This window comes from Rhinatrema bivittatum, chromosome 7 (genome assembly GCF_901001135.1).
Source record: "Rhinatrema bivittatum chromosome 7, aRhiBiv1.1, whole genome shotgun sequence".
In the NCBI taxonomy this organism is placed as follows: domain Eukaryota; kingdom Metazoa; phylum Chordata; class Amphibia; order Gymnophiona; family Rhinatrematidae; genus Rhinatrema; species Rhinatrema bivittatum.
Window position 1 is genome coordinate 224,647,290 of NC_042621.1, and position 6,000 is coordinate 224,653,289.

The following is a 6,000-nucleotide window of genomic DNA, read 5'->3' on the forward strand; positions in this document are numbered from 1 at the left end:
TATTTAATTTAATTTTATTAAAATTTTATAACCCATTTGTAAAACATGTGACCCAAATGGGTATTGTGCCAAGAAGGTAACATAACCAAAAACTGAATCCAAAGAGGAGATAAATACATAAGTATAAAAAAAGCAAATAAACATTTCTCCTCTGTAATGAAGTTGATCATTATATAATAATTAAATGTGAACGCTGTTGTAAAAAACTTTCATACAAGTAAGCTAAGTATTCATAAACCTCAAAACAGAATCATCATTTTTTATTTATGCCCCAACTGAATCATTTAATCATTGGTTCAAGATAATTTCAACATGCAGGTAACTTTTTGTTCCCTTTTTGTAAAGCAGTTTAAAAGTTTTTCTCCTAACAGCCAGGTAATGTTGAAAATTCAGTGTACTTATCTTAAACATTGATGCCAAGTCCATAGTTGAAACTATGCCCAGCAGCATAACTTTTTTTCCACATTGAAATTATCTGGAACCAATGTTTAAATTGGGGCATAAATAAGAAGTCATGTTTCCATTTTGAGGTGCATGAATACCTAGCCGACTTGTTTGAAGGTTCCTTATAATAATGTTCATGTTTAGTTATTTCATAAAATTCAATTTTATTACAGAGGAGAAGTGTTTTTTTATTACATTTCATGCATTTTAACACTTATTATTTTGTGCTGTGCTATTAAGTAATGAGCTGTTCTACATATTTTTGTATCTAATTACCTCATTAGCATAGATTTGCATTAATGTTAACACTGTTTATGCACATTAACAGCACTGGTAGTGTACATTAACCACTTGTGTTACCATTAATTCAATTTAAAATTGGTCAGCAACTAGCAAGAAGGGCTTAGTGTATTTAAAAAGGCAATCAGTGTTGGGGAAATGTTGGGGGGGAAATGTCTTTTTTGTTCCATTATGTTTTCATTTTATTTATTCGTTTTGTTTTATTTTTAGCATGCATTAAAATCATTAGCTTTACATTAAATTAATTTGGCCCATCTTAAAACCCATTTAGTACATGCTAAAATGATTTAGCTTACAATAAAACTTTTAGCACTCATTAAGAATGAAACAAATGAAAACACATCTTTAATCAATATTAGTAGTAATAAAACTGTTCTTACAATCTTCTTTACAGACAGGGAGCTCAGCATTCAAACCTATCCATGGTACCATTCAGAGATGAAATGGTAGTGTTTTATAAAATAGTAGTTTATAAAATACTACGTATTTCTGTTCTGAAAGGATGTGCCTATGTTTCAGTAGCTGTGAATGTTTCCAATGAAAGAAAATGCGTATTTTTGGCTACCCATTTTATAAACATTCACACATATATTTTATGTGCGAAATAATCATGACACTGTGTGAATAAAAATACCCAGAATTAAACATGTTGGCAGATATTTTATAAAGTATGCAAATATACCATTTTGAAATTACTTAGGTACTTTAACATGTATTTGAAATCATCAGTTCACTGATATCTTCATCAATTCACCCAATCTGTCTGCAGTTCATCCAGACCCTCTAAAACAGAGGTGGCCAACCTGTGGCTCAGCAGCCACATGTGACTCTTTCATGTGCAAAATATAGCTTTTGCCCTTCTGACTATCAGGTCGATACAGTAAAGTGTGCTCCGTCGGAGCGCACTGTCAGCCTGCTCTGGACGCGTGTTTTCCCTTACCCCTTATTCAGTAAGGGGAGGAAAACACGCGGCCCACCCGTGGCACCTAATAGCGCCCTCAACATGCAAATGCATGTTGATGGCCCTATTAGGTATGCGTGTGGGATCCAGTAAGTAAAATGTGCAGCCAAGCCGCACATTTTACTCTAAGAAATTAGCGCCGACCTTTGGGTCGGCGCTAATTTCTTCCGGCGCCAGGAAAGTGCACAGAAAGGCAGTAAAAACTGCTTTTCTGTGCACCCTCCGACTTAATATCATGGCGATATTAAGTCGGAGGTCCCCAAAAGTAAAAAAAAGTAAAAAAAAAAAAAAATAAATTTGAATTCGGCCCGCGGCTGTCGGGCCGAAAACCGGACGCTCAATTTTGCCGACATCCGTTTCCGAGCCTGTGGCTGTCAGCGGGCTCGAGAACCGACGCCGGCAAAATTGAGCGTCGGCTGTCAAAACCCGCTGACAGCCGCCGCTCCTGACAAAAAGGAGGCGCTAGGGACGCGCTAGTGTCCCTAGCGCCTCCTTTTCCCCGTTTTTCCCTGCGTCACCTCATTTAAATACTGAATCGCCCGCACCGGCGAAGGGCTGGTGTGCGCACCGGGAGAGCAGGCGTTCGTCCGCTCTCCCGCGGTCTTACAGTATCGACCTGTATGTGGGAACTGAGCAGAACTGCAGAGGACAGGAGAGAGAGGACTGGAGCAGGAAATGCACACAATAGAATAAATAAGAGAAGAGTCATTCTGCTCCAACCCCCTCCACTTCCTGACCTCACAGTATGGCTGGTTATTGCAGAGACAGAAGAGAGAGGCTGGAGTAGAGGGGGAGGGGGTTCTCTGTTCATCCCTGCTCTATTTCTCTTTTTCTCCCTTCTCCAATTAGCAGCAGTGGAGGGCAGGAAGGGAAGGAAGTGGGTGAGGCTGAAGTCAACAGGCCAACAAAGAGGCTGTCAGCAACCTGCTCTAGTGCTCCACATTCTGTCCCACCTGCTGCCCGGAGGGCTCTTCTCTGGGCTGCTGTCTGGAGGGGAGGAACTAGAATACACAGCCCCAGACCCAGCATCTCACCGTGCTGCCAAGGCTTGAGATTCAGATGACAGCAAAGGGAAGGAGGGAGTCACCCAGAGCTCCAATCAGGCCAGAAAAAATTTGTGGCAAGCTAAAAGAGAGTGAATAGAGTTAATTAATACTTTGGGGAGCAGTGGGTGAAATTAATGTTTGGGGAGGAGAAGGGTTTGAGTGCTTGAAGAAGTGGTGCAAGAAGGGGGTGAATGCTTCAGAGAGCAGTGACATGAAAAGGGGTGAATGTTGCAAGAGTTTATTTATTTGATTTAAATTCCACTTTTCGGCACTTCAAAGCTGATTAATGTCAGGTTCTATAGGTATTTCCTTATCCCCAGAGGACTTACAATCTAAGGAGGGGGGAACCACACAAGGAGGAGTTTATGCTGTGGGGAAAATGGGTGGGGAGAGTGAATATTGTTACCCTCCCCATCTCCCAGAAATTGGACTGTTTGGCACTTTATTCTTCCCCAAGGTCCATGCTGCCACCTGTTCTGTAATAGAAGTGAGGGGAGCAGGGCTTCAGTGGGGGAAAATGAGAGAGGAAGAGAGGGCCAGGATAAGGTACTGTATGAGAGCCTAGGGGGGGAGGGGAAGGAGGAAGGCGGGGGGAGGGGTAGGAGAGACCATGAGAGAACTAATGATGGGAGTTGAAGGGGCTTAAAAGAACAGGAAAAGGCAGTAGAGGGTTGTCAGCCAGTGGGAGGGTAAGTGTGCAAGAAAGTCATCGGTGGTGATTGGGGGAGGGTGAAAAAATATAAACGGTATCAGAATAGGAAAGAGGTGATGATGAGGGTGTGTGTGTGAGCCAGGATGGTGGAGGGGGGGGGGGGTGAAAGGGAAGGGAAGGTGATGATGAGTGACAGTCATAGGTTGTGAAGGTAGAAGGAAGGGCAAGAGAGAGCTAGAGGGGATGAAGGGGAACAGGAGAGTGACAGGGGCAGGAGGGAGAAAGGAAGCTAGAGGTGTGATAGGAGTTCAGGGGTGATAGAGCCAGAGTCAGTGATTGGATGGGAAAGGATTTGAGATACATGGAAAGGGGGCAATACAAGAGGGGGTGAATGCTTCTGGGGGGTATGACTTGAAAAGGAGTGAGTGTTGGAGAGGTGGTGGGTGTATGAGAGCCAGATGTGGTAATGGTTGAGTGTATATGCAAGACAGTCAGAGAGGACATGGAGGGGAGGGTCAAAAGGGGAGGGAGAGAGCAAGAGAGAAGATACTGATGGTGGGCAGAGGGTGAGGAGACTGGGAGCAGAATAGCACAGGTGGCAGGGAAGGAAGTTTAATGCTGGAGGTGCTGCACCCTTGCATTGTTCTTGTGGGTTTGAGGAAATTTTATGCTGGGCTGCTGAGAGAGAGACTGGTAGGGAGAGGGTGGGGGATTGAGAGAGACAGGCAGACAATGGACAGAGCATGGGTGAGAGAGAGAGGGAGATGCTGGTCAGAGACAGGTAGGGACAGCGTGGGAGGACTGAGAAAAATATTGGTGGGGACATAGAGGTAGAACTGAGACTGGTGGGGATGTGGAGGAATTGAGAAGGAGACTAGTAGGAGGACTGAGAGATTGGGGGAAAGGATGGGACAGGGTAGGAGGACTGAGAGATTAGGGACAGTGTGGGACTGAGAGAGAGATGAGTGAGGACAGGGAGGGGGAACACGGCTTCAGAACACGGCTTCAGAACCTCCCTCAGTACTGAAACACTACTACTCTCCCTCTGACACAATCCTCAAAGGATTCGACTGTAACACCTCCTACTTAATCATCCTCCTCGACATATCAGCCGCATTTGATACCGTCAACCACAAAACGTTAATACAAAGACTACAGGAAATCGGACTACAAGACACAATGCTCAACTGGTTTAAATCTTACCTTTCCAACAGATCATACAAGGTCAAATTCAACGACAACGAATCCAAGCAAATCCCCCTCCCCCACGGAGTTCCACAAGGCTCTTCTCTATCTTCCACTTTATTCAACATCTATATGACCCCACTATGCAAACTCTTCAACGAAGCAGGTCTGTTGCATTATGTATATGCCGATGATGTACAAATCTTACTCCCAATCAAAGACTCCATCGAACACACCCTAGAGCGATGGAACACTCACCTTTCATCAATAAAGCACCTACTATCACAACTATCCCTTACTCTCAATCACACAAAAATTGAAATATTATACATATCCAGCAAACCCCCCCCCCCCTACCACCTTCCACTGACCCCTCCACACAACATCTTACAAACCAAACACTCTCTACAGTCAAAAACCTTGGCATCATGCTTGACAATCAAATGAACTTCAAGAAACACAGCAACAACCTACTAAAAGCTGGATTTTACAAACTCCAAATCCTAAGAAAGCTCAAGCCACTGCTATACCCTCAAGACTTCTGAACATTTCTACAGGCTCTTCTCTTCTCTAAACTTGACTATTGCAATGCCCTACTACTAGGTCTCCCAGCCTCCACCCTCAAACCCATTCAACTACTCCAAAATGCTGTGGCCAGAGCCCTCACAATCAGCAAGAGATCAGACCACATCACACCCATCCTCAAAGACCTACACTGGATTCCAATCCCTCAGAGAATACAGTACAAAACCCTAACCATCATTCACAAAATCATCCACAACAACAAAACTAACTGGCTGCCCACCCCCCTTCTCCTCCATACCCCCACACAGAATCTTCACTCCTCAAACTTTGGCCTCCTACAAATGCCGCCCCCTAAAGCCACTCAATGGATAGCTACAAGGGAACGAACATTTTCTTTTGATGGCCCCATAGTATAGAACTAAGAACAGATCCATCCACCCAATCATTCAAGAAAAATCTTAAAACATGGTTATTCCGCAAAGCTTTCCCAACATCACACACGAAACAACCCTAAACCAGACCCCTGACCCTGCACTAAGAGCAAGCACTGCCCCCCACCACCACACCAATAAATTCATCCCTCCACTCAATAGGCACCTGCCCCCCCCAATACATTCATCCTCCCCATCAAGCTCCATTCAAGATAAGCCCCCTATTACTGTCTTTGACACAACATATACATAATGCTAATTATTGTTACTCTATTACTCTAATGCTAATTATTATTATATTATTATCTATGCTGTCTATTCCTTTATTGTTACACTATTATTATTTATACTATCTATTCCTCCATTGATGCTGATGGTTTCCATGATTGACACTGTTTCTATCCATGTTACTGCTATAACATCTTATTACAGTTCTCTAATCATTTTCTGTACCTG